Source organism: Somniosus microcephalus, chromosome 8 (genome assembly GCF_052327205.1).
Source record: "Somniosus microcephalus isolate GS21.2 chromosome 8, FLI_Smic_1.0, whole genome shotgun sequence".
NCBI lineage: Eukaryota > Metazoa > Chordata > Chondrichthyes > Squaliformes > Somniosidae > Somniosus > Somniosus microcephalus.
The window spans coordinates 149,239,423-149,252,161 of NC_140994.1; positions in this window are offsets into that span (position 1 = coordinate 149,239,423).

Consider the following 12,739-nt stretch of genomic DNA (forward strand, 5'->3'; position numbering starts at 1 on the left):
TGACTCACTAAACAATGACAATGAGGAAGTCCTGTCCAAACAGTTTTCACAAAAGAAATTTCTGTCAATTTTTATCTGATTACTCCCCTATGAAGCACCTTGGGACTTTAAAGGTGCTATATAAATGCAAGTCGTTGTTGATACTGAGAAATGCTAGAATTGGGGGTCCATTTTAAAGGTGAATGTAGATTGAAAAATTTGGAATTACAGGAGAGATATTGAGGATGCTGAAGTTCAAGGTAGATAAGGCTCCTGGCTCTGACAACGTTCATCCCTGGGTTCTGAAGCAATTGGCTCAAACGATTGCATGTCCTGTGTAGATATTTTTCAGAGTTCACTGGACACAGACCAGAGGATTGGAAAATAGCAAATGTGACTCACATTTTCAAAATAAAGAGATGAGGGATGAACCATCACATAATAGACCTTTAACCTTACTTCCACTGTTGGAAAAGTGTTTGAAAGAATTATGAGATAATGTAAGGAAACATCTTGAGGGGAATGAGATGATCCTACACAGCATGGTTTTAGGAGTGGGAGATCATGTGTGACTTCTTTGAGGAGATGACAGACCTAGTAGATAGGGGAGAGACAGTGGATGTTATCTACTTGGATTTCAGGAAGGCATTTGATACTGTTCTACATAATAGGCTACTACATTCGGTCCAAGCCCATGACACAGTTGGGAATGTATCAAAATAGATTTGCAAATGGTTGGTTGGTAGGCAACAATGAATGGTCGTACATGGGCAGGTATCTGGTTGGCATTCAGTAACTAGTGGAGTGCTACAAGGTTCAGTGTTGGCACTGTTGCTGTTTCTATTCTTTATAAATTATTTGGAGGAAGGAATTATGTATAAAGTGCCCAAATTTGCAGATGATTCCAAATTAGTAGCAGTGGCAAATGATGAATATCAATTCACACAAATTCAAAAGGATCTGACAACCCTGACCACTGGGTGGAGAAATGGCAGATTAAAAAAAATTAATTCACAGGATTCGGGTACCACTGGGAAGGCCATCATTTATTGCCCATCTCTAATTGCCCTTGAGACGGTGATGGTGAGCTGCCTTTGTGAACTGCTGCAGTCTCTGCGGTGAAGGTACTCCCACAGTGCTGTTAGGTAGGGAATTCTACGATTATGACCCAACAACGATGAAGGAATGGTGATATATTTCCAAGTCAGGATGTTGTGACTTTGAGGGGAACTTGGAGGTGGTGATGTCACCATGCGCCTGCTGCCCTTGTCCTTCTAGGTGGTAGAGGTTGCAGGTTTGAGAGGTGCTGTCGAAGAAGCCCTGGCGAGTTGCTGCAGTGCATCTTGTCAATGGTACACACTGTAGCCACATTGCACCGGTGGTGAAGGGAATTAATGTTTAAAGTGGTGGATGAGTTGCCGATCAAGTGAGCTTCTTGAGTGTTGTTGGAGTTGCACTCATGGTTAGACTCTCTCTTGTTGGAGATGGTCATTGCTTGGCACTTGTGTGGCGCAAATGTTACTTGCCACTTATCAGCCCAAGCCTAGCTGTTGTCCAGGTCTTGCTGCATGCAGGCACAGACTGCTTCATTATCTGAGGAATTGCGAATGGAACTGAACACTGTGCAATCATCAGCGAACATCCCCTCTTCTGACCTTATGATGCAGGGAAGGTCATTATGAAGCAGCTGAAGAACTCCTGCCCTGAGGAACTCCTGCAGCAATGTCCTGGGGCTGAGATGATTGGCTCCAACAACCACAACTATCTTCCTTTGTGCTAGGTATGACTCCAGCCAATGGAGATTTTTTCCTCCTGATTCCCATTGGCTTCAATTTTACTAGGGCTCCTTGGTGCCACACTCTGTCAAATGCTGCCTTGATGTCAAGGGCAGTCACTCTCACCTCACCTCAGATGCAATTTAATACAGGGAAATGTAAGGTTATGAGATTTTTCAGAGGGAAGGTTGAAATGGATTATGTGTTAAATGGGAATGTATTTGAGGTACCAATGTGCTTTCTCCCAGCATTCCAACACTCATTACTCATGTTTACTTTTTCACTACCATGATTAAACCCAGCTATATCAACCCTGACAGGTGACATAGAACCCTGCTGATATCAACAGGCCATACTTTCACTTCCACAAGTACAGCAAAGGTTTGCAGATTATTGAGATTGCTTCCATACTATCTTGCAGTTGGACCATATCAACATGAAAGTCGAGAACATAAAGGCAAAAAAAAAACAACCTCCCTATTTAACACCAGTATCTTTCAATCAGAAAGATTTTTTCTCTGATTACGCTCTCGGGAAGCACCTTGGGCTATTTTACTATGGTAGAATGCGCTACATAAATGCAAGTTGTTGTTTATACTGCTGACTTTAGGCTGGAGTGAATCTGAATTGTCTCATACCAGTTGATATTTGGTGATAAAATGAGGGTTAATGATCAAGTCATTGCTCAACTGAATTTGTTGAAAGTTTTCTTTATAACTGTATCCAGAGCAATTCTCGCTGCAACTTCGTAGGTACAGACAGTCATTCACCCTATACTAGCCTGCCTCTCATCAACCAGCACTGGGGTTACCATTTCTAATGGGAATGGTAGCATAGTGGTTATGTTACTTGATTAGTAATCCAGAGACCTGGACTTAATGATCTAGAGATGTGAGTTCAAATCCCACCATGGCAGCTATGGAATTTAAATTCAGTTAATTAAATAAATCTGGAATAACAAGATAGTCTCAGTAATAGTGACCATAGAACTATTGGATTGTTGTAAAAACCCAGCTGGTTCACTAATGTCCTTTAGGGAAGGAAATCTGGCCTAAAAGTGACTCCAGACCCACAGCAATGTGGTTGATTCTTAACTGCCCGCTGAAATAGCCTTGCAAGCCACTACAGAAAACAATAATAAGAATAAAACCAAACGGACCACTCGGCACCGACTTTGGACAAGACAATGGCACACCCAGGCCCAGTCGACCCTGCAAAGTCCTCCTCACTAACATCTGAGGACTTGTGTCAAAATTGGGAGAGCTGTCCCACAGACTAGTCAAGCAACAGCCTGACATAGTCATACTCACAGAATCAAACCTTTCATCCAATGTCCCAAACTCCTCCATCAAAATCCCTGAGTATGTTCTGTCCCATCGGCAGGACAGACCCACCAGAGGTGGTGGTACAGTGGTCAACAGTCGGGAGGGAGTGGCCCTGGGAGTTCTCAACATTGACTCTGGACCCCATGAAGTCTCATGGCTTCAGGTCAAGCATAGGCAAAGAAACCTCCTGCTGATTGCCACCTACTGCCCTCCCTCAGCTGATGAATCAGTACTCCTCCATGTTGAGCAACACTTGGAATAAGCACTGAGGGTAGCAAGAACAGAATGTATTCTGGGTGGGGGACTTCAATGTCCATCACCAAAAAGTGGCTCGGTAGCACCACTACTGGCCGAGTCCTGAAGGACATAGTGCCAGTGGACCTGCAGCAGGTGGTGAGAGAATCAACACTGAGCAAAAAACCTACTTGACCTCGTCCTCGCCAATCTACTTGTCGCAGATGCATCTGTCCATGGCAGCATATGTAGCCACACAGACCTTGTGGAGACGAAGATCAGGCTGAGGACACCCTCCATCATGTTATGTGGCACTACTGCCGTGCTAAATGGGATAGATTCAGAACAGATCTAGCAGCTCAAAACTGGGCATCCATGAGGTGCTGTGGGTCATCAGCAGCAGCAAAATTGTATTCCACCACAGTCTGTAACCTCATGACCTCGCATATCCCTCACCCTACTATTACCATCAAGGTAGCTAGGGACCAACCCTGGTTTAATGAGGAGTGCAGGAGCAGCATCAGGCGTACCTAAAAATGAGGTGCCAACCAGGGGAAGCTGCAACACAGGACTACATATATGCGAAGCAGCATGCTATAGACAGAACTAAGCGATCCCACAATCAATGGATCAGATCAAAGCTCTGCAGTCCTGCCACATCCATTTGTGAATGGTGGTGGACAATTAACAGGAGGAGGAGGCTCCATGAAAATCCCCATTCTCAATGATGGTAGAGCCCAGCACGTGAGTGCAAAAGACAAGGCTGAAGCATTTGCAACCATCTTCTGCCAGAAGTGCCGGGTGGATGATCTATATCAGGCTCCTCCTGACAGCCCCACCATCACAGAAGCCAGTCTTCAGCCAATTTGATTCACTCCATGTGATATCAAGAAACGGCTGAGCACACCGGATACAGCAAAGGCTATGGGCCCCGACAACATGCCGGCTGTCGTGCTGAAGATTGAACTCCAGAACTAGCTGCACCTCTAGCCAAGCTGTTCCAGTACAGCTACAATGCTGGCATCTACCCGACAATGTGGAAAACTGCTCAGTATGTCCTGTCCACAAAAAGCAGGACAAATCCAATCTGGCCAATTACCACCCCATCAGTCTACTCTCAATCATCAGCAAAGCGATGGAAGGTGTCGGTGACAGTGCTATCGAGGGGCACTTACTCACCAATAACCTGCTCACCGATGCTCAGTTTGGGTTCCTCCAGGGCCACTCGGCTCCCGACCTCATTACAGCCTTGGTCCAAACATGGACAAAAGAGCTGAATTCCAGAGGTGAGGTGATAGTGACTGTCCTTGACATCAAGGCAGCATTTGACCGAGTGTGGCATCAAGGAGCCCTAGTAAAATTGAAGTCAATGGGAATCAGGGGGAAAACTCTCCACTGGCTGGAATCATACCTGGCACAGAGGAAGATGGTTGTGGATGTTGGAGGTCAATCATCTCAGCCCCAGGACATCACTGCAGGAGTTCCTCAGGGCAGTGACCTCGGCCCAACCATCTTCAGCTGCTTCATCAATGACCTTCCCTGCATCATAAGGCCAGAAGTGGGGATGTTCGCTGATGATTGCAGTGTTCAGTTCCATTTGCAACTCCCCAGATAATGAAGCCGTCCATGCCCACATGCAGCAAGACCTGGACAACATTCAAGCTTGGGCTGATAAGTGGCAGGTAACATTCGCGCCACACAAGTGCCAGGCATTGACTATCTCCAACAAGCGAGAGTCTAACCACCGCCCCTTGACATTCAACGGCATTACCATCGCCGAATCCCCCACCAGCAACATCCTGGGGATCACCATTGACCAGAAACTTAACTAGACCAGCCACAGAAATACTGTGGCTGCAAGAGCAGGTCAGAGGCTGGGTATTTCACGGCAAGTGTCTCACCTCCTGACTCCCCAAAGCCTTTCCACCATCTACAAGGCACAAGTCAGAAGTGTGATGGAATACTCTCCACTTGCCTGGATGAGTGCAGCTCCAACACTCAAGAAGCTCGACACCATCTAGGACAAAGCTACACACTTGATCCGCACCCCATCCACCACCTTAAACATTCACTCCCTCCACCACTGGCGCACTGAGTCTGCAGTGTGTACCATCTGCAAGATGCACTGCAGCAACACGCCAAGGCTTCTACGACAGTGCCTCCCAAACCCACGACCACTACCACCAAGAAGGAGATGGGCAGAAGGCGCCTGGGAACTCCATCTGCAAGCTCCCCTCCAAGTTACACACCATCCTGAGTTGGAAATATATCGCCGTTCCTTCATCGTCGCTGGGTCAAAATCTTGGAACTTCCTCACTAACTGCACTGTAGGAGTACCTTCACCACACGGACTGCAGTGGTTGCTGGTCTTGCCAGGGATGCCCACACCCCAGTAACTAATATATATTTAAAAAAAATCCTCAGAAACCTTATTAATTGTACAAAAGGGAAAATACTACTCTGGCAATGCAAATCCAAATCTAGATGTATATCATCCTAAAATTATTTTCGTTAAACCCAATCAAGAAAGTTGGTACAATATATTGACAAACTTTTACTTTAGTTAGCACCCTTACTTTTATTATGTTGTGCATTGATTGCTGTAGTTTTGACAATTCCTGTTGCATTGGAATCAGCATTAAAAAAAAATCAGTAAGGCTTGCTGTGAGAGATTGCATGGCCAATGGCAAACATATACACACACATTACATCATCCTGGCTGATTGCTTGGAAAACAAACAAAACAAACCCCTGAAGGAGCTGATAGGATAGGTCTTTCCATCAAGTGCACACTTTAGTGTCTATTCTGGGGATTTTTGTGTGTCACTCATATTAAGGCTAAGGCATTTTCTCTGATAAAACTGAATAATATAGAAAAAACACGGTTTAGAAATATACCACACAATTGTGTTACATTTAGATAATTCATCAACTCTATAAATAATTATCTAAATATTTTTGTAAGCCAAGAACTGTCTACTCGCTGAATTACAAAACAAAAGCTTCATCACAGTTTCAAGTTTTACTTCTAGAACCTAGAAAACAATTTTTAAATATTAGGCTTCTTCCACATTTGTTTTTAAACAGACACTTTGAAATCTGCCTGTCTTAGATTACTGAGCAGTCATACTCCACAACAAAGCCACTTTCAGGATAATAGTGAATTACAAAGCATTCAAGTGTAAGATGATTAAGAGAACACAACTGCATAATTGTGTTTAATTAAAATTCATAATAAACTGTTTTACAAATATAAACAATAAACATAAATATATTCAACTTATATTTGAATATATTAAGATGAACAAGGCTTTTTATTCAGATATGATTCATGCTGTTGTTTTATGATTGTGATGGCCTCTTCGGCAAAGGCCATGGATCCAGCAAAAAAAACAGTGCTGAAGTGTTTTTTTCTTCCCACATATTGAACAAACCATGTCTAAAATAATCCTCTAAGGAACAAGTGTTTAAAAGCTGTCCTGCTGATTGGTCCAGTGAAAACACATCAGATCTCATAGGTCTGACAGGCATTACAATGCTGAACAAAGCTGAAAGCAGGATAAATCTTCACCTAATCTGTATTCAGCTTCTCTTTTCACAGACTGGGGAAATATGTAGTAAACAATCCCACAAGCCACTAGGGCTCAACCAGCTGATCAGGGGTTTGATGAGCTATAGCGCATGTGTTTCTAAAGTATTTTTTCATCTGCTTAATTTTAAAGGACAAGAGCCGGTAACAAACATGTTGATATATTAATGGTTTGTCTCATAGCAGTGTTACTGTTCAAGTTAATCCACCAACTGTTTGAGTAACAGTTTCTGTAAGCACACTGAGTCCCTTACAAATTGAAACCTGCATCTTTATTCTCTGCCACGTACAATTAACATAGTCCAGATCTAACAATTAACCCGATCACATTGAATTGTTTACTGGAAAATACATAGGGTACCCCCTAATCAGAAGTTAAATGCACATTAACTGAAATACATTTCCCGGGGCTTGGCTCCAGCGCAGACCCAGCCGCAATCGGCGGTCTTGAAGATCAAAGCAGCTTTATGTTCCTGATCAAATGGCATTTGCCCTTTCTTGCAGCTTGACAGTCACCCATCTTCTATTTTATACCTAGCAAAGCTGCAGCTTCCATTTTAAACATTAACACTTTGACTGAATGTACATGAAATTACAGGGTTTCATAGACCTGACTAAATTTGATGAAACTTCTAAAAGTAAATATTTTGCTTGTAAGTATCATGGGGGAAAAATTCGCTATCGCCCCATTTGGGGCGTTATTATTGGCGGTGCGCAAAGTTTAGCGCCTGGCACTAATTATCGCCTCCGACAGCAAACTTGGCTTTTAACCCCAGACAAGCAGCAAGAACGCGCAATGGGCTTTGCTAGGATAGCGGGCTTCCCCATGGTGCACGGCGCCATTGACTGCACACATGTGGCTTTGCATGCTCCGCATGAGAATGCCGAGGATTTCCGCAACCTAAAGGGCTTCCATTCCTTAATCGTTCAGATGGTCTGTGACCACAGACAGCTGATACTTGCTGTCAATGCCCACGATCCTGGCAGCAGCCACGATGCATTCATCCTGCGCCAGACTACTGTGGCAGAACTTTTCCAGGCACTGCATCACCCAGGTGGTTGGCTCCTCAGGGACAAAGGATATCCACTGTGCACCTGGCTGATGATACCGCTCCATACGTCCAACACCCCTGCTGAGCTGCGGTACAACGAGAGCCATCAAGCTACCAGGAACATCGTTGAGCACACAATCGGCATGCTCAAGCAACGGTTCCGCTGTCTGGACCATTCTGGAGGAGCCCTGCAGTACTCGCCTGAGGAAGTCTCCCACTTCGTTGTTGTGTGCTGCATGCTGCATAACCTTGCAATCCTCAGGACCCAGCCAATGCCACCAGACATTGGAGCACCACCAGAGGAGGAGGAGGAAGATGAGATGGATGATGATCAGCAGCACCAAGGTGGGAGGGAGGCACACAATGTTGAAGCTGGAAGGGCTGTCCGTCAATGGCTGATAGCAAGCCGCTTCTAGGCCCCTGCTGAGGAAATGGCTTCTGCCATTGAGAACAACATGAATGAAACCAACCCGCAACCCCTAAGCCAGCCAAGGCAACAATGATTGCAAAGACCAAACATGTACATTTTGAATACAAATATGTTTTTGTTTTACAAACTCTGTGTGTGTCAATTCCACATGACAAACTAATAGAAAGAAACACAAAAAAAACAGTCATTAACATAACTGGCTCTCACAACCTGGAGATATTGTCCAAAACACTAAAAAAAATTTGACCACGAGCCTCGGCCTTTAATAAAAAAATGACCAACATTTTGTCACACCTCCTACTTTTTGCCTCTCGAGGGTGATCTCCTTCCCTTGCACACTTCCCCCCTTCCCACCCTGCAGCTCCTCCGTAATGGGACCCCAGTGGCTGCAGCAAGGCTGGTGGAAGGCTGCTGATTGTCAGAACCTGAGACTGCAGATGCCCTTGAAGGACGGCCTCGACCAGCTCTGGGCCTGGAGGGCCCGGCTGCAGACTGCACCAACTCTGCATGGGCGGCAGCAGTCTGTCCTACAGGCAGTGGCAAGTGCAGCGGAGAAGTGACAGTGGTGGCAGCAGGAATGCTGTCATCTTGAGAGAGGACAGCAACTCCCTGCTCGACCGACACACTGGCACTCCCACGGGGCAGCACTTCAGCATCCGGAGCAATCCGCTGGAGCACAGATTGCTGGCCTGCTGCAGCGCGGTGAGAGCCCTGGGGAAATGTGTCCGAACCAGCGAGGGTGGCAGCAGTCAGTGCTCGCGTGACCTCAATCTGAGTCTGCATGAGAACAGTCAGAGATGGGCTCATGGCAGCCAGTGACTGCATTGCAGCACTAAGCATTTGCGTGGCAGCCGCCTGTGCTACTGCAAAGTGCTCCACACTCCTTGCCAGTGATTCAATGCATTCGGGCACCCTTGCCACTGCACCCATGAGCTCAGTGTGCCTGTGCACCGCCTGGGTGTTCATTTCAGCGATGAGCCGCTCCTCCTCTGCGTCCAGTGCAGTAGGACTCGCTGGCATACTCTCCCTCCGGGGAGAAGGCCCCCGAGCTTCCCTACCCCCATCGCGTTGCTGCAGCCCGCTGGGTCCTGGAGCTTCACCCTCATCAGACCATTCCCCCCTGCTCCCCTCCAGGGAAGGCGTGTTCCCAGTGTGGGCATGGGCTTCCTCGGGAGAGGGTGGCGCTGATGCTCTGGCTTCCTCTTCCTCCTCATCTTCAGCTTCACTCCCACTGGCAGCTTGAGGGCCCGTCTCCTCAAATGGTGAATCACCATCTGAAAGCAGGGAGGTACAAGAGTGGCTTTAGCGTGAGGTCAGGGTGGCAGCAAGGGAGGAATGAGTGCAGCGATTTAGTAAGTTGGATTGAAAGTGTCAAAGGCTGGTGTTGTGAGGAACAAGTGGAAGGAGAGAATGGGGTTGGCATCTCCAGTGGCAACGGGACCAATCACCCGGCTTGCCACAATCCTCTGGATGCGCACCTCAAGATCGCTGAGGGGTTGCAGCTGAGGCCGCCCTCCACCCGTCCGTTGCTGCTGTCTCCTATTATGAGATAGCTTGACCCGCAAGAAAAAGGACGGCATCTGAGTAAATATACAGCCATGGTCTTGCCTGATGTGCCTCCCATAGTTGAATAGCCCTTACTGTATGCAGCCATGGTCTTGCCTGATGTGCATCCCATAGTTGAATAGCCCTTACTGTATGCAAAGTGTGGAATGTGCGTGTGTGTTTGATGAAAGGGCCATAGGTCTTGGCTGAGTGTTGGGCATTGGGGCTTTTAAGGCCCTCTAGCCATAGAGTGAGATTGAGGTGGAGGGATGGAGAGGTTTTGAAAAGAAGCCACTCACCCTGACGACCACAGTCCAAAGATGTGCGGGTTAGGTTGATTGGCCATGATAAATTGACCATTAGTGTTAGGGAGATTAAAATATGTGGGGTTACGGGGATAGGGTGGGATATGTGTTGGTGTAGGGGTTACAGGGATCGGGTGGGATATGTGTCGGTGCAGGCTCGATGGGCCGAAATGGCCTCTATCTGCACTGTGCGGTTTCTGTGATTTCTGTGATTTCTGTGACCCGAGTGAGGGCGTTGAACTTTTTTCTACATTGGAGATGGGTCCTGGTCACCATGCTCCTTGAGGAGATGCTCTGAGCCACCTCCCTCCACACTCTTCTGTACTCGTGTGGCAAAGGCCTCCTGCCACTCTCTGGGTACAGTATAGATCTTCTGCGCTCCACCGCGCCAACCAGAGCCTCCAAGGCCCGCTCGCTGAAGCGATGTGCTCGCTCCCTGGCCCTCTCCATAGTCCTTGCCTGCAAGATTTAGCCACAGGTCTGTCCAGGCCGAGATTCAAGGCTCCAATGTGCAGGGTGTGGCTGGAGAGCAAGATCGGTCCTCCCCTTTAAGAACTGACCGGCACCAGTGTGTCTGTGTTCAATCGGTAACTGACAGCACCTGCGCTGCGCCCACGCTCTGAGGTAGCGCCTCGCTCCTCGGCCTTAGCGCCTTAAGAGAGGTGTGTTGCGCCTGATTTAGCACTCCAATCACCTGCAGGGGCGATAAAAGCCAAGTTTGCCGTCGGAGGCGATAATTAGCGTCAGGCGCTAAATTTTGCGCACGGCCAATAACGGTGCCCCAAACAGGGCGATACTGAATATCTCCCCCTATGTCTCTTATCTATCATCTATATACTACCTGGAGTGCCCGGCGGTGCCGAGGCTTTTTTGAGGGCATGTTGTTATTGGAAGAGAGAGAGAGAGCGACTGGGGGGAAGAGAGAGAGCGACTGGGGGGAAGAGAGAGAGCGACTCGGGGAAGAGAGAGAGCGACTGGGGGGAAGAGAGAGAGCGACTGGGGGGAGAGAGAGAGCGATTGGGGGGAAGAGAGAGCGACTGGGGGAAGGGAGAGAGCGACTGGGGGGAAGAGAGAGAGCGACTGGAGAAGAGAGAGAGCGACTGGGGGGAAGAGAGAGAGCGACTGAGGGGAAGAGAGAGAGCAACTGGGGGGAAGAGAGAGAGCGACTGGGAGGAAGAGAGAGAGCGACTTGGGGGAAGAGAGAGAGCGACTGAGGGGAAGAGAGAGAGCAACTGGGGGGAAGAGAGAGAGCGACTGGGGGAGAAGAGAGAGAGAGAGACTGGGGGGAGAAGAGAGAGAGAGAGAGAGATGGGGGGAGAGAGAGAGAGACTGGGGGAGAGAGAGAGAGAGACTGGGGAGAGAGAGAGAGAGACTGGGGGAGAGAGAGAGAGAGAGACTGGGGGAGAGAGAGAGAGAGACTGGGGGGAGAGAGAGAGAGAGAGACTGGGGGAGAGAGAGAGAGAGACTGGGGGAGGGGGAGAGTGAGAGAGACTGGGGGAGAGAGAGACTGAGGGGAGAGAGAGACTGGGTGGGAGAGAGAGAGAGGGGGGAGAGAGAGAGAGGGGGAGGGAGGGGCAGAAAGAGAGGGGGAGGGAGGGAGGGAGGGGGGGAGGGAGGTGGGAGGGAGGGGGCAGAGAGAGGGGGGAGGGAGGGGGCAGGGAGAGAGGGGGAGGGAGGGGGCAGAGAGAGAGGGGGAGAGAGGTGGAGGGAGGGGGGCAGAGAGAGAGGGGGAGAGAGAGAGGGGGGAGGGAGGGGGGAGGGAGGGGGCCGAGAGAGAGGGGGAGAGAGAGAGGGGGAGGGAGGGGGGAGAGAGAGAGGGGGAGGGAGGGGAGAGAGAGAGGGGGAGGGAGGGGGGAGAGAGAGAGGGGGAGGGAGGGGAGAGAGAGAGAGGGGAGAGAGAGAGGGTGAGGCAGGGGGGAGAGAGAGGGGGGGTGAGAGAGGGTGAGGCAGGGGGGCGAGAGAGGGGGAGAGGGGAGAGGGGAGGGGGGAGAGGGGGGAGTGGGGGAGAGGGGAGAGGGGGGAGAGGGGAGAGGGGGAGGGGGGGGAAAGGGAGGGGGAGAGGGGACGGGGGAGAGGGGAGGGGGGAGGAGAGAGAGACAGAGGGAAGGAGAGAGAGTGAGGGTGAGTGGCCCATGGCCGCAAATGGAGCCAAGCCCCGGGAACGGGCGTGAGCGGCTTGAGGCTGTGAGAGACGGCCGGGCCCGGTTGCCGGGGTAACCCTTCCTGAGCCCCGCCCCCCACCCTCCCGAGCCCCACTCTCCGCCCTCCCGAGCCCCGCCCTCCCGAGCCGGCTTCAAGACCGCCGATTGCGGCTGGGTCTGCGCTGGAGCCAAGCCCCGGGAACGGGCGTGAGCCGGCTTGAGGCTGTGAGAGAGGGCCGGGCCCGGTTGCCGGGGTAACCCTTCACCCCCCTTCCCGCCCTCCCGAGCCCCAACCCCGCCCGAGCCGGCTTCAAGACCGCCGATTCGCTCGCGCTCCGGGCCGGCGTTCACGCGCGCGCTGACT